Source organism: Vespa velutina, chromosome 8, assembly GCF_912470025.1.
Source record: "Vespa velutina chromosome 8, iVesVel2.1, whole genome shotgun sequence".
Taxonomy (NCBI): Eukaryota; Metazoa; Arthropoda; class Insecta; order Hymenoptera; family Vespidae; genus Vespa; species Vespa velutina.
Window position 1 is genome coordinate 3,276,911 of NC_062195.1, and position 21,714 is coordinate 3,298,624.

The 21,714-nt window shown below is 40.4% G+C and overlaps 2 long non-coding RNA genes across 4 annotated transcripts in view; one reads left to right on the forward strand and one right to left on the reverse strand.

The window, feature by feature from the left end:
- Positions 1-21,714, forward strand: part of LOC124950917 — a 349,196-nt gene that overhangs the window by 21,503 nt on the left and 305,979 nt on the right. The gene's annotated exons all lie outside the window — the stretch shown is intronic.
- The window catches only part of LOC124950919, a 130,749-nt gene continuing 128,973 nt past the window's right edge, over positions 19,939-21,714 (reverse strand). The window contains exon 3 of the long non-coding RNA XR_007101478.1: positions 19,939-21,450. This is a non-coding gene — a long non-coding RNA (uncharacterized LOC124950919). The remainder of the gene's footprint in view (positions 21,451-21,714) is intronic.

The following is a 21,714-nucleotide window of genomic DNA, read 5'->3' on the forward strand; positions in this document are numbered from 1 at the left end:
ACACGCACAGAGCCCTTCCTTCGTTCCCTACGAACTTGTCGGTAGACACGTACGAAAGATACGTTACTCTCGCCTCGATCGTTCGCTTAATCGACGTTCCGTTCGGCTGCCCTTAATAAGGGAAAACGCCAGAAAGATGCGTACTTATATGAGAGGGGATACGAAGGATGAAAGTCGATAAGAGAAAAGAAAAAACAGAAAAAAGAAAAAAAAGAATTTCACGATCGACAAAAATTGTTCCACACGCTTAACACATCGATTCTTTAGGAACGTCCAAAGAAATTCTTTCCCTCGAATTCCGACGTTTATCTTCTCGTCTTTATCTTACGTCGGGAGAAAGGGAGAAAGGTCAGTGGGGGAAAAGTAGGAGATAATTCTCATCAAATGACCATTATCGTTGGACAGCAGGAAGCTTTTCCACTATTCGAGTTCACCGCCTCTCGTTCTGCCCGAAAGCCGATCGGGTATCGCGGCTGGTCTCGCGATAAGGGTGTCTTCGTTCTGAAAGGGCAAAATGAACATGAAGAGAGCAAAAGAGAGAGAGAGAGAGAGAGAGAAGGAATATGGGGTGGCCTGGACGAATCTCGTTAGTTTCGCGTTCTCTCTAATTGGTGCATCGATTATACCAATTATCGTTTCCTATGCGAGAGATTAGCTAATTGTGAATACCTCTGATCTTCTCTATCTTTCTCTTTCTGTCTCTATATCTGTATCCCTTCCTTTCTCTCTCTCTCTCTCTCTCTCTCTCTCTCTCTCTCTCTCTCTCACTCTTCTTCGCAAACCAAATCCGCATTAGAATGTAGCTCGTTGCGACGATGCACGTGCGTATGCGGCTGCACGGGCATTGAACGTGACACGCAGTCGCGTACGGGGTGTTGCTGTCGAAAAGAGAGGGAGGAGCGAGAATAGTTTTTTGTACAAGGAGCCAAAGAGAGAAAGAGAAAAAGAGAGAGAGAGAGAGAGAGAGAGAGAGTGCAGCCGACGAAGCGCATTGTGGGTTCGGGATATTCATTCATTGGTATCAGGTAACTCGGTCTTCTGGCCGGTCTTCTTGGACCGCTTCGGAGGAGCCTCGCCCGATAAAAATGCTCCCCTCTTTCTTTCTCTCTCTCTCTCTCTCTCTCTCTCTCTCTTTTTCTCTTTCTACGTTTCTTCCTTCCCCTCCTCTTCAATAGCGCGTCGAGGGCGCCGTTCCAAAGGACAGACTATGCGAAAAAAAGACAGGAGGAAATAAAGGATCGACCGGTTTACCTGTGCGAGCAACAGACAGTGGCTGATACTGTAGTGTACCTACTGCTACGGCTTATATAGGGTGTTCCTTTTATTTCGATCGTTCGCGTGCTTACCTGCAGTCCCACCACCCACTTACTTTCTATCTATCTATCTGTCTTTCTCTCTCTCTCTCTCTCTCTCTCTTTCTTTTTCTTTCTATCTCTTCATTCTGTTCCGCCTTCCTTCTTCTGTATCTTTCGAAAGCAATTTCAAAACCGGACCCCTTTTCGAACATTACGTCGAAGTGATAGGTTGACTCAACACCCACCTCTTACTCTTCTTCGCCTCATCTTATATTCAATGATGCTTCAGGAATCCACTTCGATGCGAACATATTCATACTTCGGCGAATGTATATTTTCGCGTTGTCGTTATTTGATGGTAGTGGTCACTACCGTGGACCGGTTTACCTGTTCGTAAATAGTGGCCCGGAACCTACAGGTAGTCCTGCGGCGGAAAGAGAAAGAAAAAGAAAGAGAGAGAGATAGATAGATAGAGAGAGAGAGAGAGAGAGAGAGAGAGAGAGAGAGAGAGAGAAAGAGAACGTGTATAGGGCACACGCCTTCTTTTTTATTTCGTCTTACGAGCGTTCGATGCCACCGTAGATAGGCGAAGGCGAAGGAGGAATACCGTCTTGCATGGTATGTATCTTCCTCTTTCTCCTTCTCTTTCTTTTCTACCACTTTAAACGAGAACGCGCAAAATCGGTTGAATCGTAAAATCCAAGAGAATGTTAGTCGATTCACGGATAAATCGTTATCTTCCGTGCGACGTATGTATATAATATGTATCTGTGTATGTACGTATGTAACGTAAGTTAAAGGTTTGGTGCATCTCAAGCGACACATGTTATCGCACTGACCGAAATTTATCTTGTTATCTATCATAGTGGTTACTTCGAGAATCGAATTGCGTCTGATTCATCGGTCCTCCTTCGTTCTCAGTCGATGAGGGAACAAATGATTCAGGAGCGCAAAGCTCCAGCTTCTTCGAGTGTTCGTGATAGTGTTTACATGAATGCGTTTAGAAATCGAAGTCTCTTTGAAAGCGTCCCTTGAAATCATGCTCGGATCGTTAACTCTCGATACCGCAACCTCTCGATTCTAATCACTTTGCCTAGCGTGCAAGATCCGGTTACCTCCGCTACTAGTAGTGTTTGCTTCTGAACCATCCGATTGGTAGTTATCCGATCAGATTTGGTCACGAGTGAAGAAGAGAGAGAATTTCTCCTATTGTTCGAAATCTTTCCTATTATATTTAACTTCGAATTTGAAACAAAGATTCTCTCCTTCGCGTGCTTAATCCACTTTGAAGTTTTTTTTTTCCTTTTTTTTCTTTCTTTTTCTTTTCTTTTTTTTTTTTTTTTTTTTTTTTTTTTTTTTCTTTGTTCCTTCTGTATTATAAAGGAAAGAACAGACCGTCAAGATTCTTTTTTCGATTATGCTTTTATCGCGGTGTTAACGTTTACATTACATTACGTACTTACGTGTATACGTACGTAAGAAAGGATTATGATAAGTCTATAATTCAAAACGATTCATTACAGTTTACTTTCTACGCTGTACGAAGCATAAATGAAAATTGCCAAGGATATTCTCTTGGTATCGTTTTCAAGTGAAAAGTTAGTTCATTCGGAAACATTCGGGCCAAGTTCATTGATTAAAATTTACTAATTAAAAAGGATAGCGGGGTAGATTTCTGCATTCACATTGGCGCGAATCGCGAAATTACACGGTGTATCTACGTGCGTATTGATTTTCAGTTCGCCGTTCTCCGTACATACAACGTTCGCCATTCCCCTTGTCCTCATCCCTTGCCTCGGCTTCATGAGAAACTCAAGTTCCAATTGAATAGTTTCTTTAACCGAAAACCACCAAACTTTCTCATTATGCCGAGTTGTTAGTCCACAGTTTGAGTTGAGTTTGGTTTATCCAATGAGTCCGTCCATCCCTCTCTAACATTAAATCCTTTTCCTTTTCTCTCGTTGACTCCGTTTACGCGATCTTCCCTTGGTAACGAAAGCTGCTTACAACTTTTTTACTGTGCCACTTTAAAATTCTACCGTTGGTCTTTATCCTGTCAGGTATAAGATATATTCTACATGATGCAATATAAAATATGAATCAAAAGAGTGTAAAAGCTTTTACACATATGTACGTATGTATGTTCCCTTCAAATTCACTATCTATCTCTTTCTCATTTTTTCTTTTTTTCTTCTTCTTCTTTTTCTTCGTTTTCTTGCCGTTTCTCCGATTCGTAGAATACTCGATGGATTATCAGAAAAGTTCTAGCCACAAGTTTTCCAGGTTAAACGAATCCCCTTACGTCTTAAGTTTTAAGCTTCGCGTATTAAAGTTCGTACTGCTTAAGGCAGTGGCCTCGTTAAAGCAGCAGATCCTGTAAAATACGAGAAAGAACTCGATCTGTCTTTTCCTCTCTCTCTCTCCCCCCCCCCCCTCTCTCTCTCTTTCTTTCTCTATCTCTGTTTATCTCATCAAAGCTACTATTCTTGCTTACAACGCGTAAAGACAATTTTTGCAGTAATTGGATCGAGCGTATTACGAAAATAATAATAATCGATAGGCATCTATATCATAGCATACAACGATTATTATTAATAATTTCTACTATTAATATGTGTATATATATATATATATATATATATATATATATATCACTTTTTTCGCTTAGTAAACTCAGTGAATGGAACAAACGATGATAAGTACTATTTCGATTGTATCTCATTGATAAACTTAATTGCATTATTAGAAGTGGCTGACATTACATTCCATCACGTATTGATCGACGCAAAGCACAGAACAATTATTCTAATTGTTTACCTTTGTCTACTATGACTAGTCTACTTTGTCTATTAATGACTAATGTTAATTGGTTAACGTTGAGTTATATGTATTTTTGAAATTGTTTAAATTCTTATATCGTGTATCGTTTTATTTCGTAGATCCTCCCTCTCTCTCTCTCTCTCTCTCTCTCTCTCTCTCTCTCTCTCTCGTTCTCTGTTTTGAACTGGACACAGTGCTAGCGCTGATATGCTAATTTCGGAGCGTCTTCGAGCGTGTTTTAAGCTTTGGGATGCTAAATATCCTGGCTGTACGAGCGCCGACGGTGACCCACAAAGGCTTTCTGGTTTAGAGGAGAATATTGCACGAATCGTAGAGAGTGTGCATAAAGCTCGGCTAGCAACTAACTCTACCTTCAGATGCTCGAACTATATCTAAGAGTCTTCCTAGTATTACTATACACCTAGATGTTAAGGATTGTGAGGAAGGGAGGGAGGAACGGGGGGCATTTAAATGGAACTAGCATGAACGCGTCTGAATCTTACGCGATTTAGTTGTACTTAGTAGATTAACGAGAAGCCCGCGTTATCACGATGGATAACAACGCAATGGTCTTAACTAACGTCGCATAAACCGAATATCCTGATTCATTTTTCTTTCCCTTTTATCTTCCTCTTCGCTCGCTAATAATCTTACATTCGTACTTAATGAAAGATTTAAAAATTTTATAGGATCAATCAGTTTGTTAGCAATTTTGTCCTTATCTCCTTCGTTTTTCTTCCTTTCTATAATTACATCGATCCTTCCTCTCTTCTCTTACTACCACCAACCCCTCCCTGACGTATTTCAAGCAGAGATCGAATCCGGTCGAAGGGGAGATTAAAACTGGCGACAAACGTGAAACACGAGAGAGGGTAGATCACGACTATTCCTTTCATCTTTCTCTTTCTCTCTCTCTCCCTCTCTCTCTCTCTCTCTCTCTCAGACCTTCTACGTCTTCATCTACTTCTCTTTCTTTTTCTTCTTGCGTTCTCATTGCTCATCCAAGCAATCCGGTGTATAAAAGTTACGCATCGACAAATCGTCATAGTGATTGAAGGAGATAAAAAGTATGAGGATAAAAGTTTTGCTCTGATCTTTTTTCGTCGCATGAGAAAAACCGTAAGGAATTTCGTAAAACGTCTATTTTTGGGCGACTCCATTTCTAGAGGGAAAATTTTGTCGATTTCGAACTATCATAGAATATCTCGCAATGTACAAGTCTCATTTCGATACTTTGTCTCTTCTTAGTCTCTCTCTCTCTCTCTCTCTCTTTCTATTATACAAATGTCTTCTCTTTTATCCTCTTCTCGTTCCTCTTTCTCTTTCTATTCGTTTCTAATCTCTGATGAGATCGAAGAAATTATATCGTCACAGTGATTTCGTTGGGTTGTCCTTTCATTTGGATTTTATGCTATGGAGACAACCGTATTGGCGTCGTCGTGCTTCCAACGTATCACCGATATGAAGAGTTCACGTTACATCAGATATTATCCACCAGCTGAATAATTCTCGATACTCCCTCTGGGACACTACTCAGCTGTTCTCGATGACACGAAGAGCGACTGACCAGGAGATCCATTTAGGCATGACGCAGCGTGTCGTCTCTTTATCTCTTGTCTTTGATATTTTATGACCATTGAGCCGCGACACTTTTCTACTCACGATAAGTAGTTACAATGCTTAAAAAATTATTTGCAGAGAACTTGTTGAGAAAACAACGATTAGATATACGATAAATTTGAATAAGTGCTTCTGCGGTCACTTCATAATTCTTTGTAACTCAAGGATCATACAATATGCAATAGCCTTGCTATATATTGTTATGTATATATCTGTGTATGTATATATATATATATATATCCATATAGATACATACGTATATTGTATGACTATACACGTGTAGATAAGAAAGTATTTATGTTTTCTTATAATTTCATCGATAATACGTCATACATTGTAAGTAACGAAAAAAAATATCGAGTTGAATGATACGAGATCATACGATCGTTAAACTTTAGATTTTTTTAGATGGCTCCCAATTACGCTCGATTTATTGTCGCCCTTGGATAAGCGCGTAATCCAAATTCTGGGTTTTATCTTCAGCATACGTATCCAAGAGTAACGACTAAACTGACGGCGGTTGCTTTCGACGTGTTTCAATGACAGAACGTTCGGACGTTCTTAACGTTCCCTACTCGGGGAGAGAAGTTTTTTAGGGCGGTACTCGAGAGTGAGACAGCCCGGGGTGGCCCGCTAATCTCCAATGTCAAGGTAGCAGACCAGATCTGATAATGTCATCTCCCTTTTGCTCGGCTCCATTTACGTGGACCCTTTACGTTCTCTCTCTTGTCCATTGAACTCAACGACGATGAGTTTGCTTGTCGTCGGCTATCCTTCATCATATAGTTACGAATGTTTCAGAAATATATACCTTGAAACAGTCTATCCATATAGACGATCTTGCTTTTAATCATTCACATTCAGCTTTTTAATTAATTCTAAGAGGTTTTCTCATTTCGAATTAAATTCTTTCTATTTCTTTTTTTCTTTTTTTCTTTTCTTTTTTTTTTTTTTTTTTTTTTTTAGCTATTTCTCTTCTTACTTTTTGTCGATTAATTTTCAAATTTCAAAGCCATCATACTCGTTCGAAGAAGGTTTCAAGAAGATACGTTTCCCCTAAGGAGCATCAACATTTTTACGTTGTATCTAGACAAAGAAAAAAATTTCTCCTTTTGCATTTCCATTCCTTTCGTAGCTTAAGAAAGTCTCTGCAGTCCTTGGTAAAGAAGTATATCCCGCGTGGCCGATTTCTACGAATTCGTATGCGAATCTTGGCGCTTTGTCATCAAAAGAGGAAGAAGGAGCATGTTCCACCTCGAACGCTCGAGCAACCGGTCGGTACGTTATTCTCGCACGAGTATCGCTGCTTTCATGACGTAAAGGATAACGTAAGGCGTCGTAAGAAAGTCGATTTGGCGATGTCTTACGTTTCCTACTTTTCTCTTCTTCTTCTTCTCTCTCTCTTTCTCTATCTCTATCTCTCTCTCTCTCTCTTTCTCTCTCTTTTTCTCTCTTTCTCTTTCTTCATCCTCAAACCACTCTGCTCTAAATTCCTTGGTAGCGTCTTTCAAGGGAGTGAGGAAATATACGAGGTAATGCAACGCGTAGCATGTATGATCGTAATGCAAAGCAGTGGTTCAACTCTATGAAAGAAAGAAAGCCAAAGGAAAGAAGTTGTTTGTGAAATGAGACAGAGAGAAAGAGAGAGAGATAGATAGATAGATAGATAGATAGATAGATAGATAGATAGATAGAGAGAGAGAGAGAGAGAGAGAGGATGGTTCTAGTGGAAAAGCAAGTAATATAGGTTTTACTACTTTTAGAATACTCAGCTGGTTGTGATGTAGATTATAAATTTAGAATAACGTTCGTTCTCTTTAAAGAGAGTGCTCTCGTATGGCCCCTTTAAGGACTCATCCCTTTTCGCTTCCCTCTACGTTCCTCTACCATCACTTTTTCTTTCATACTCCCCTTTCTCTTTCTCATCGGCCGCGAAAACGCGGTTATCCATCGATTCGATGTCGAGGGCCGATCGCAGAATGAAAAATCGTTGTTGGGCGTCTAATTTTGTCTGGATTTGTCGAACCATGCGTTCCCCGTAAGTTGAATTACACGCAAGGTTTCATCGTAGATTATCAAATTTTTTCTTTATTTTTTCTTCTCCTTTTTTTTCCTTTTTTTTTTTGACACTCGTATAATCGAGGTAGCGTATAATTGCGTTCGTCGTTAAACGGTATAGTTTTGTACTTCGAAAGTATACATATCTTTTCCGCTTTTCCTGATTTTTCGAATCTTTATCTTTCGATGGTTGGCCATTTAATTTTGGTCGAATACGTTCGACAAAATTCGTAAATGCCTTTTTTATTCGACTATCCTTTTTCTTTATATAAGATCCAAAGACATTTTACATCGGATATTTGCCGATATTCTTTTCATTTTTATTTCCTTCCATGGTTGAACGAATTTCGAGTGGACGGCGATTGGACGGTCGATCGTTTCACGTTTTTCGCCGGTTCTTTCGAGTACCGATTGGATCAGAAGCCGCGGGTAATAGGCGCGAGTAGAAGCGTTAATATGAAGATGATAAAAGTAACTTCGCGTTAATATACGACCTCGTAAAGACGTAATGGTTGGAACAGTCCTCGGCTGGTTCCAACAGAAACAAATCGTGAATACGCTCGTCGTAGGATCCACTTCTCCTTCCCCTCTTTCTCTTCTCTTCGTCAGCTGTTCAAAGTCGAGAGGAAAGTGGGCGATTGCTTTCTCCATTTCGTCCGTTGTCGCCAACCGAATATTCACGTTCTTAAAGTTCCGTCCTTTCAACGATCGTTTAACGACATTGAAAAGCAAGAAAAAAAGAAGATAAAGAAGACGAAGAAGAAGAAGAAGAAGATAAGGAAGGAAGACCGATCGTTTAAAGTCGATTATATTTTAGCAGAGAGTATCGAGAAAAAGACTAACCGTAACCACTGTCCAGATTCTGATTACGAAATGTCCTTGTTATCCAACCATAAGTCCATCGTCCAATCATCCAATCGTCGATTCTTCGACTCGTCGTAACAAAGACTAACACGAATTCTCGCCTATCGATTGATTCTCGAATATATCAAATTCTCCTTCGTCTTACATAGTAATTACAATGGAAATCAATCGGTTTTAATAGACGACTTGATATATTCCTTCGAGTACTTTATCTTTCTTTTTTTGCTTTCTTCTTTTCCTTTTTTTTTTTTCTTCTTTTATTTTCCTTTTTTTTTTTTTTTTTGACTTGTTAAGTCAACAACAAAAGAAGAAACTTCTCATTCTTAAAATGTATTTTTTCTTTGTTGCAATGGAAGGAACTTAAGGTAACTTAAGAGTAGTCGAATTGAAAAGTCTAGGGACTACTCTCCTATCTTCTATTTCTTGTCAAAACAATCAGAAAAACGTGGTGTATTTCAATCATACGAGAACGAACTGCTTCAAAGTCTTCGTAAAAGAAAGAAGGAGAGAGAGAGAGAGAGAGAGAGAGAGAGAGAGAGAGAGAGAGAGAACAAAGTGCGTTAGGAAGAAGAGATAGAACAAGACGAAGGGATGGATCCCGTGCGAAGAAAAGGGCAGACCAGTTTTCCCCTATATTTACAAGCGAGATCCTCGTCACATTGGGGACTAGATATTAAATTTCAATCGATACGGCATCCGCTGCTTGCCTTTTCTTTACGCACGGCTCACCCTCTTTGCTCACCCTCTCTACTTTTCGCTTCGCGGTGAAGATACATGTTTGATGGGAAATTAAGGCCGAGAGAACAAATATCCTCGCTTAAGCCTATGGTACAAACCGCATTGTTGATACAAGGATCCTTTTCTGAATGATAAACTTTTTCTTTATTAATGTGTTTTCTTTTTTTTTTTTTTTTTTTGTTTCTTTTTTAACCCTTCTTTTCATTCATTCATACATACGTGCATAATTCAAAAGTTCTTCCTTCGTTTCTTTAGATGTCATTTTTGTTTACACACATACATACATATATATATATATATATATATATATATATTTCTTTTTTATTTTTGCTTTATTTCTTTCAACTTTCATTTTGCGGCTTTATTAGAAAATAATTCCAAATGATTATGGTTAATTATCGTTACTATCCTCGATATCGTAGAGCTTACAACGAAACTGTACTGTTGTTGGAATCGTTCTTTTTAAACGAGAGCTAATTTAATCGTTTTCTGTAAGTGGAAAACGAAAGTTGGTCAATATTCGGAACAAAGCCTTTGGAGATTCGTATTCGAAAAACTTCTTTATCAATGGGTTTCTGTTAACAGTATCGTGGTGAGATCGTACTCTCGAACAACGATTATTGGAGGGCTCTTGAAAATCGAGAAATTGATGCCAAGTACGTGCCCTGCGTCGTGGTAAACATCCTATGTATTTGGGTGCATGTAATCTACTTTCACGCGAATGCATATACATATATATATATATATATATATTTATTTATTTATTTACATGTACACATTGATTTTGTTGTCTACTTTTTCGTTTGACAAGATGCGCCGTAAATAAACTCATTGCGGTTTTTAAAATTGGTACGAATTAATTCTCGGGAAAAAAGAAAAAAAAAAAAAAAAAAAGAAAAAAGAAAAAGAAAAAACGAAGATAAAAAGAAAAAAATAATCAAGTATGATTAAACGTTATACAGAGTTTTGCCGTTCAATATAATTATGTGCATAATACCTTCTTCTCTTTTTCTTTTTTTTCTTTTTTTTTCTCTCTCTCTTTTTCTCTCTCTTTCTCTCTCTCTCTCTCTCTCTCTCTCTCTCTCTTTCTCTCTCTCATTCCAATGGCATCAATTTCTACAGATTTTGGACGAAATCGGAGTTAAGAAAATGTTTCACTTCAACGAACGATTTAGAAAAGAACGTGCAATATACAGTTTGGGTTATCGGCACTTACGTCGACGATAGGAGAACGACGACGCTTGGATCCGTAAAAAATATATCATCGTTCGGTCGAGACGAGGATGAGAAGGAAGATGAGAAGGAGGATGAGAAGGTCGATTCTACTACGAGACGCAACCCCACGTCTGCTCTCACCCTCGCTCGCGCCATCAAGACTACATTCCACTCGACGTTGCGTATATTCCGAGCGTCCTGCGGACACGTTGATGCATGGTGGCCATGAACGCGATAACTTATGTCACTTTACGAGAGGGAGAGATTGAGAAAGGAAAAGAAAATCGCCTTTATCCTCCTCTTGAAAGTTACCTTCGATCCTGCGTGCTCGAGAAGAGCGAAGGGTAAGGGTAAAAGCTCGATTCTGATTAACGACTATGGCTCTCACTGAGAGAGAGTATGGCGAGTGAGAGTGCTCTTCTCGCGAACGATGAAACGTTTCCCGAAGAAGCGCCACTTAAACCACCATGTAAATGTCTAGGTACATTGCGCCTTCGTTCTTTCTTCTTTTTTTATTTTATTTTCCTTTCTTTTTTTTTTTCTTTTCTTTCCTTTCCATTTCTTCCCTTTTGTTTTCTTTGTTGCTCTTTTTTCTTCTTTTTTCTCTTTTCTTTTTCTATTTTTCTTTTTTTTTTTTTTTTTTTTTCTTCTTTTTCTTTTTTTTCCATCGCATTGCGTATAACGATTTGTTTTGAATAATTCACGCTTCGTATAACACGGAGGAAGGCACTCGTGGTAGGAAGTTTGAATGAGCACACTTGGCGATTTTTGCACAGCGGTCTCTCGTTCGTTGGCGACGTTGTTAGCTAACAGGGACACGAGCTACCAACTTCTCTCTCTCTCTCTCTCTCTCTCTCTTTCTTTCTCTTTTTCTCTTTCTCTTACCGGTGCGCGCGCGTTCGTTTTACGCTGCCGGAGTATATGATATGCTCTCAGACTTGTGAAGAGAACGACGTACGTACGGATAGACACCCTCGGGAGCCACTCGAGCGTCCCTTGGTGGATGCACCCCTTACTTTCCGTAGAGCCCCGGAGGCTTAATCAATAACGGATGCATCTCACATAAATTCGTCGTGCTTACTATTCAATTGGACGCGTTCCATCTGCAGCGGCAGGCCAAAAAACTGTGTTCTCTTTCTTCATCTCCTCTCGCACTCTTTGCCTGGCCCTTTTCAAAATTTTTCTTCCTTCTACAATTTAAAAGTTCGTCTTAGCTGTGTAATTTTTTTTCCTCATCCCCAACTCACATCCCCCACCGTCCATATCATCCATCCTTCCACCGTCCTTTTCTACTTTCTTCTTTCGACTCTTTTTTTCTGAGCGCTGCAAAGATTTTTCGCTAACGAGACGCTCGATGATTAACTGTAAAATTATTCACGAAACGTAGGTGGGTTTACTCAAAAGGTATTAAATATTTACATCGGACTTCACGTTACGGACGTGGTTCGCGCGAGAGCTTTATCCGCAAAAGTTCTTCTGAAATGGATGGTTTATTGAGTAGGCGTCGATTAAGTTTCGCCACGTGGAAGTTTCGCACGAGAAGTTGGGAGTCGAAAGGATTGGAAAATATGGTACAATATCGATCGGATGGTTATCTCGTGACTTTTCATTTATTCGTAAATTAGAGAGTAATACGTTTGGATGGAAATAGTGAAACAAAAAGATGAAGAAAATAGAAAAATATAAAGGATTATAATATATTTCGAATGGATTATCGACAAATATAGTAGATTTTCTCGAAAGTAGATATGTTAACTTAAGATTGAGCTCATCGCGTTGGCAACGACATTGATATATACACTTAGAAAGTATAATAACACTCTGACAATCTTACCGTCTATTACTGCGGTAAAAACGGGCGCCCAAGGCAACGTAACAGTTTTCTTTGCGTCTTCTTTGAAAAATCGCGTGCATCTGTAAGTGACGACGATAGAGCGTACCATCGGAGGCTTCTCCGGTAGTTCCTCCATGCATCACCGGTTTACCCTGGTAATCCCAACGATGGACGGCGAAGTCGTATCCCGGCGGACAAGCGGTATTACATCCGTGCATTCAGCTCTACTTATGATTAATAATATTACAGATTCATCCTCGATAACATCGCGGAATCGAACTCCCGACGACGGGAATACGGATTACAGTATAATATCCATTTAACGAGGTAAATACGTACAATCGCTATTAATTTGATTATCGCAGTTCAGTCGACGTGAGTGTTGCTCGTTTGATAATAAAGAATCGACTATAATCATTTCTAATACTTAATACTGAATATCTTATATAATATTTAACCAATGATGTTGACTTACGTTATCGTTTGAATTAAATAAATTAAATATAATCGATCGATCGATCGATTGTCCATTTTAAATATATCTTTAAGCAATGCAAATATTTAAAGGTTATAATATCAAGTATAAATTATAAGACGATATGTAAAGGGGCGAACGTGGTGGTGGGGGAGGGGTGGGGGCGCGGAAAGAAGACATCCAATAGGAAACTTTCTGCGATTTAAATCAAACCCAAATACATCCTCCTCGCTTTCGACCTGCGTCCTCGAATATACGTATCGCGAGGTTTCTCCGCAGACGGCATTCCGAAGTTGGCTCTTAATTAGTACGTCACGTTCGCGTAGTCCAACTTCCAGATCGATCCAATCGGTACGTGCTTCGCTTTGAATTCATTGCCGAAGCCGAGCAGAATCGACTTATAGCTCGTTAATTAGTTTGCGTTCGTTACGCTAACCGGATAAGACGATTGACCGTCGCTCTGAGAAACAGGGAGAGAGGGAGAGAGAGAGAGAAAGAGATAAATAGATAGAGAGAGAGAGAGAGAGAGAGAGAGGGAGAGGGAGAGAGAAAGAGATAGAAACTGAAGCCGTGTTCCGGATTGCTCTTCCGTTCCGTATACGGAAATCACGGATTGGCATCTCGACGACAATTAGAGCGTCGGGGTTCGCTTACGAACGAGAGTGAAAGCAAACTGCTCTTCGATTCTTCTCGTTAATTCTGCTCTCTTTCTCTCTCTCTCTCTCTCTCACTCACTCTTTCTTTGTCTTTCTCTTTCTCTCTGTCTCTCTCTCTCTCTCTCTCACTTTCTCTTTTCTCTCTCTCTCTCTCTCTCTCTCTTTCTCTCTCTCTCAATCTCCTCATCTTCTTTTCAATCGATTTTTCTTTCTCGCATCTCAGAACTTGATTATTTCAGTAATTGATTATTTTCTATGAAAAACTTCCATTGATATCCGGCTAATATAAACACTCCCAAACAAAATCGTGCTCAACCGCGTCGAGCGAATCGATAATGACGTCGTTAAGAGATGTTGCGGGGACCGTTATTCGCACGGACGGGCGGCACTTTCAATCGATCCGCCGGTCACCGAAGTGAAAACGCGAATTAACTTTCGCCGCGACCAGCCATCTATCTCGCACGCTACATTAGCCATCACCCCATCGCCAACACGCGTGCTTTTTCATCCTTTGAATATCGTGTAATGATGTTTGACGCTGCACCGAAGATGTCTTCGAGGTCTTCTCGCTTAACCTCGCTTCAAAGTAAAAGAAAAAGAAGAAGAAGAAGAAGAAGAAGAAAAAAAGAGAAGAAATAAAAAGAATAGAGAAAAAAAGAAAAAAAAAAAAAAGAGAAAAAGAGACGGAACGAAAGCTTCGCTTTATCATCGCAAAATATATTCTTCCCCGTCGTCTTGGGGCGTGTCTTCCGATAGAAAGAAAAAGTGGAGCGGGGTGGAACAAAAAAGGCAAACAAACAAACAAACAAACAAACAAAAAAAAAAGAGAAAGAAAAAATTGAAAAAGAAAGTAAAGGAGATAGAAAAAAAATACAAAGGAACGGGACATGATCGTTGCTCGTTATATTTATAAAATAAGAATATATTTACGAAGAAATTGAAAGGTGTAGAAAGATTTCTTTATCGGCCAGCGTAATATTTTATCGTAGCATTGACGGAACGATGGGGAATGGCCAATGGCGGATTTCGAAACGAACGAAATATAGATCCCATTCGAGAACGTTTCTCGATTTGAATTCTAGTCCCGTTTACATATGGAACGAGAATTTCCAAATACATTCACAACAATCACGTCTCTTTCTATCTAACTGCCTGTTCCCTCTTTCTCTTCGTTTCATTCGTCTATCCATAGTTATATATATATATATATATATATATATATATATATATATAGACTTGGACAAGAACATTTCCTTATTTCGCTTTCCTTTCTCTCGAAGGAAGCATCCTAACGACTAATGAAAACTACCTCCTTCTCCTTGGACGGATGAAGAAGACGCGAAGACTGCGGCAAGATACGCGGGTCATATAAACAGTATGGTAATAAAGACGGCATTGCTTATGGCATAATTATGGTAATTCATTAATAAAGAGACTCTCGCAAAGTTTCATCTTAGCCGGAAGGAATATCGGTCGTAGCTCGTTTTGTTTACCCGTTTAATTTCTTGGAGGATTTTCTTAGAGAAGACAACAATGGTAACCGTACCTTGAAATGGATCGAGGCATAAATTTCAAATATCTATCATAACGAGCACTAAAGTCCGACATAAAGATGTTGAGTATCTCGGATTCTAACGATCGTTCGAAGAACATCGTAGGGTGATAGAACGTTGAAAAGGACAGAGAGAGAGAGAGAGAGAGAGAGAGAGAGAGAGATTTGAATATTCCTTTCGATATTTTGAGTATATCTTTCAAATTGTATGAATTTGATTTGAATATAATCCCGTAAATTGAAGTGACGAAAAATAAAGGAAGATATAAACGGGAAGAAAATAGAATTTTTCTATCGTCAAGGTATCAAGAGATCGAAATAGAAAAGTAACTTGACTTCTTTCTCATTGATGTCAGACGAAACGTCGAGAAGGTTGAAAAGATCGAGAACATAAGAGGAGTTAGAGGAAGAGGAAAAGGCAGAGAGTTGAAGGAATAAGGAAAACTCGAAAGTTCTCGACAGGTTACTTTGCACGGACATGCTATTAATTTTTCAAGAGTACTGGGAAAACAGAATCGATAATGTTTCTCCCAAAGGGAAGAGAACGCCGCGCGGTTGGCATGTGGAAGGAATTGAGGCACGAAATTCTCGTTTGCCAGGGTGTCGATCGAACCAAGTAGAGACGACAGGAAAACGTGGAAACGCTAGGAACATTTCTGTCCACTATTATCTAACCTCCTCGTTCCTTTCCTGTTTTATGTGACTTTTACGTAGCTCGGATCGACGTAACTACGTATAAGTAGTACGTGTCAATATTTATCCCGTCGGACTTGGCGTCTATAAATTAACTAGCACGCTACGTTCGATAAGATCGATAGCGAGTAATCGATAGTGTACCGTTCCGTGTAAGATGGATATCGATTGCGAATATCGAAAAATGAGGTAAACACATATATACTAGACATCGTACGAATTATACGGTGAGAAAGGATTAGTCCGACATGAATTCGACATGATTGAGATGATTGATAAAAGGAATGAAGAAAAGATTTTCATGGTTTTATCCTTCGATTAAAATTTTTTTAACAACGACATTTTTTAAAAATGTTCATTGGTAAAAAATTACAATTCTTCCTATTATTCATATAATGTATATAGATATGTATTTATAATGGTGTCAAGATTTCTGGATGAATGGAAGGGTGAAATGCATTGATATCTTTTGCCGACTTTAACTTCAAGCGACGTACTTGCTCTATTATGATTCAACGAATGAATCGGAGCACCGAAAATACCGAAGGACATGGACATGAATGGAGCGTACGTGAGTGTTGCACGTGCGAATGTTGAGGAGAGAAAAGGAGGCAAGGATATAAAGAAAACGTTATCACAGGTTGCTTGGTGACGATGCTGCTAGCTTTCTGTAAGCAGAGAGAGAGAGAGAGAGAGAGAGAGAGAGAGAGAGAGAGAGAGGAGAGGGGAAGGAGAAAGAGAAGGTCCGAACTCTTCGTGGCGAATTTCATTTTATTTCCCGTCCACCTTCGGCCACCCTTTTGTGGAACATCGTTCGGTCACGAGTACGACTTTCCGCCTTCCTCACTTCTCCTCTCTTTGTTATCGAACTTGTATCTTATATATATATATATATAAGATACAAGTCTTATTCTATATATATATATATAAAATAGAAAAGAAGAACGCGAGAAAGAGACACGACACGACTCGAATCGAGAAGATGAGATACTTTTCTTTGGACGAGTAGCTTTCTTCGAGTCTTTCTACGTTCCGCTTGAAGTTTCCTCCTCCTGGATCGAGGCAGCCCTATAACGAAAATGCTTTCCCCCTTGGCTAGACGACCTTGAATTATCGTCCCTCCCCGTCGAATCTGTTTTCTTGTTTTCTACAAACTCTCGTTTATCGAGCGGTCGCATCGTCTCCCCGTTCGTTCGCGAAATTTATTGACCTCGCGCTCGTAGGCTCGGATGAAAATCGCGAAGGTTTCGTTGAAAGGCAACGAAGAATCGAGGTACTCGCTCGCTCAGAAAAAAAGAGAAAGAAAGAAAGAGAGAGGGTGGGAGAGAGAGAGAGAGAAAGAGAGAGAGAGAGAGAGAGAGAGAGAGAGAAAGAGAGAGAGCAGGAGCAACTTTCCGTTCTCATCGTGGCTGGTAGGTGCATAAAACCTTGGAATTGCGTAAGACCTTGAACCTTCCTCCTCGGCAGGCTAAGGCTATGCCATGGGACGCGTGCTTGCGCTCTCGATGCAAATGCGTAATTCGCCATTCGGAAAAAGTTTATAAAATCCATTCTCGGCGCGCAAAGGGGGCGGGAAGGGTTGCTACGATGGGACTGGTATACACGACGGAGAGATAGTCACGCGAGGCGACGAAGGATCGAAGGAGCCAGCATTAACATAGCATTAACGACATAGCTCTACCGTAAGCTATCCGCCGCCTGCTTTCGACGAGCAACAATGTTAATACGGCAATATATATTCATGCGAATTCGTGGACTCTGCCGTAGCAGCAATCGCCAAAGTGCGTTACGGGAATATAATCGGTATGCGACCAATCGCGTATACTAGAATATAAAATCTAACAATTCTTCTTCCTATTCCATTTGATATCTCTCCATCTTGTTACTAATTCGATTAATTCAATTATCCCCTTCAATCATCTTGCATATGTATTACGACTGATACTTGTAACGAGAGTTCAAAGCAAACTTTTTTTCTTTTCTTTTTTCTTTTCTTTTCTTTTCTTTTCTTTTTTTTTTTTTCTTTCTTGTTTCACTACTTGTCGTTTGTTCTCTTTAACAATTTCAATGGACCCTATGAAAACCAACGCAAATCTTTTAAATCTATAGTGACGTTTTTCGATCTCCGTACGAAGCTCACGCGCACGCGGAGATGGCGCCGATGGCGAGAATAAAAAGTGCCGGTTAGGTAGGAAGCATATTTGCATAGGTAATTGCTCGTCGCACGTGGCGCTTCGTTGTTCGGTATAATCGAATTGGGACGGTCGGTGATTTTATTTTTGCCGCTTTGACCGCGTGCGCTTGCTTCCTGGGATTTATTCCGACGAATCTGTCGGTGTAAATCTCTCGTATTTGTCGTGTTCGGTAGGGGGTAAAAGAGAAGGGAGGAAGAGAAAGAGGTAGAGGAACAAGAGGAGGGAAGAGAGGAGGAGCACGGGATGATCGAGTTTCGCTCGATTTCATGTCCCTTGTTGCGGCCAGATTTTCCATGCCCACCCATCCTCACAACAAAATACGATATCTCGCTTAATGACGCGAATTAGTTTTGTTTTTCGATCGAATTATAGCTCAACTTCGTGCTCGCCAGTCGTGCCGATCGAAATGACGATAAAACGTTGTCGTCCTCTGTAAATATGCGTTCTGTAACTATAAATCTTTATCATTTCAAGGCGCGAATTATGTTTAATGCTTTAACAATGTCCAAACGAAATAAGATTAAATAAAATTGAGAAGAATCTTTTCTCTCTTTTTTATTGTCATAATTTTTCGCTGTCCCATACATTTCCTTTTCTTTCTTTTTTTTTTTTTTTTTTTTTTTTTTTCATGTGTCACGCGAGATCGTAATTAAGTTTCACCGAAAATGTATCCGCTTAATTACCGAAGCAACGATGGAGACATAGTAGTTCCGTTTAGGTGGTTTAGCCGTCTATGTTAACACGAATCTAGATCGTTGCGACAAAAGGGGAGAAAGAAAAAGGGGTAGAGAGAAAGAGAGAGAGAGAGAGAGAGAGAGAGCAAGTTGTCGTAGGCGTATCGTGCGATACAGCGTGATCGTTCGAACGCTCCGGGGTGTCCCTTGTGTTTTCGACCTTGAGTTGCCAACGACACGCGTCATTGGCTCTCGTGATATCGTGTGTACCGTCACCGACAGGAATTATTACAGAGTTGGGGGCTCCGTTATCGCGAAAGGTCGACGCGTAGATGACAAGTAGGAATAGGTGCGTTCCGTCTTTGAACGGACGACTCGAGAGCACGGTCTCTTTATTGTCGTTGTTCACCGAAGCAGATCAGTCGTTCGGGCTCGATGGCTTCGGGCGGGAAGCAACGCGTCTTTTGTCGCGCGACTAATCGCGCCCGATAAATAATTCCCGTGCAAAAAGCCGAACGAGGGAGGTTTCTCCTTTGCTTTTTCCGTCGGCTGAGGCGAATTGCTAGGTCAGAGGGCAAAGAAGAGAATAGACGAGAACGAAGGCCGCCGGGAAAAGAGAGATAGAAATAGAAAGACAGGGGGGAAAGATAGAGAGAGAGAGAGAGAGAGAGAGAGAGAGAGAGAGAGAAGGAAAGGGAAATACTTTGACGGTGCAGGCTTTTACGGCTCGAACAATCGATGCATCCTCGCGTATACTCCAGACTCGTACGGCACTGCACTGCACTGCACTGCACTGCACTGCACTGCACTCCACCGCACTGCACGGCACAGTACGGCACGGCACGGCACGTCAAGTCGACCCTTTATTCCCTGCGGCAAGGCGCGCGTGCAACCCATCCCATTTGTCTCTTGGACTTGGAGACGTAAGTCGTGCTTATTCGTAAAAATTACTCCTAAAGCGAAGCCCGCCTCTATGCGACTCTCACGATCTGGTAAAAAATTCATGATTAAGCGAACCGTGGAAAGCGGAATTCGAGGTGTTAGCATCACAAATGGTACGTTTGCGTCTCGCAAAATTCATTCGGTAAAAGCAGCAACTGCAACTGGCGGAGCGAGAGAACTCCCGCGTGAAAGGGAAAGAGAGAAAAAACAAGTGGAAGAAAGAGAGAGAAAGAGAAAGAGAGAAATGTGGCGGGGGAGGAGGGGGGGTGGGAGGTGAGGAAGGGAAAGAGGGAACAGAAGGGACGGTGAGAAGAGAGAAAAAAAGGTAAAAGGCACGGGCAATTGTTCGATGCGGATTTAAGGATATACGAGCGGTAGCACAGGTTGCCGGTTACTCGACAGAAAGAGAGGGAGAGAGAGAGAAAGATGGAGAAAGATTTAAAGCTCGCGCTCTCTACAGAGTAAAGAAAAGGATAGCGAGCATGGGTAGTAGAGAATTTAGCGCATTATGGCGCGAGTTAATATTGGGCGGACAGCGGGTGGAGTCCACTGCCACTAAATATACCCAGTTCTCCTCCCTATCCACAGTCTTACTTGGCCTGCACTTGAAAACCCTCAAAGTCCTCGCAGTGGAACGAGCACACCTCGTTTCATTATCGTCGCGGGCGCGCCGCGAAAAGAAATGCAAGAGGACCGCTCCTTCTTTCCTTCCGTGCCATTATAGGCCGACGAATTAAGCTTTAGTATTACCCTTTTTTATTTCCTTTGCTCTTTTAACACTTCCCTTGCGAGTTTATTTGCATACGTTGCTTTAAAAATGGAAGGGAGAGAGAGAGAGAGAGAGAGAGAGAGAGAGAGAGAGAGAGAGAGAGAGAAAGTAAAAAGGGATTCTAGTTAAACTTGATTGCTCATTTTGAGTCAAATGCTTATAAAAGAACACGTAAAACGTTAACAAAGGATTTAATCTCGATTCGATTAATTCATCGAAATTGGAAACATTCGAAAATTCGAGTATCGGGTATCTATGTACGTGTTTTACACTAGAGCTTGATTAAACAATCGGACCGAGGAAATTGACGCGTTTCGCTTCTCTTTTTTCTTTTTTTTTCTTTTTTTTTCTTTTTTTTTTCTTTTTCTTTTTTTTTCTTTTTTTTTTTTTTTTTTTTTTTTTTTTTTAAAGACGCGTTTCTATTTCGAAGATTGATCCTTCTCGTTTTATCTGCCAACTAAAGCACACTTTGTCCGAGTAAAAAGAATACGTCGGTCGATCCATGAAAATATCGTCGAACCATTCGAAGAAACTCATAGTTATCGAAAATTACGCGCGTACGAGGAGGACAATATCGAAAGAATCGGTACGTTCGCGAGTGAGAAAACTTTTCAATGGATTTTCTGGTTCCACTTTCTTTCATTTGGTCCTCTATTCACTCGATTCACTTAGTCAAGTTTTATTCGCTCGCAAAGTTACGACGTTTCACTGCCACTCGCTCGATTATGCAACTTCGGGTATCTCCATTCCGGTCTGACTTTTCACTTCCGTTTCTCTCTCTTTCTCTTTCTCTCTCTCTCTCTCTCTCTCTCTCTCTCTCTCTCTTTTCATCGCGTTCTTCTGTCTCGTTCGTTTTCTCTTTCCACCCACGCTTTGGCGCATTGCCTTCGATTTGTGCGACGCCTGAAAAATCACGAACTCCTCCTTCGGTGCTAGCGAAGCGATCCGTTCGTCGAAGTAATTTTGGGTGCATCGATTTTACGCTTCGTACTTTTTCGATCCCTCTTCCTCGAATCTCTTTTCGTTTCTTTTGACGTTATTTCCGTCTTTCTGCAACAAAAAGAAATAGAATTTAACGTTTCACCTGTCCTAGAACGAATAAATTTTTAACTTTATGCTTTGGAGATAAACGCAACCTATTTTTATTTAAAATTCTATTAACGCCCATGCGGACGGGAGATAATTTTTCTCGACGAAATATCGTTCGGAGTTCAGGAAAAGCTCTCTACCAAATCTGTATGTATATCGTACATAGAAAGGTATCGAATGGGAGATATTGGAATACGATTTGATCCTACTGACGGAAGGAAAATC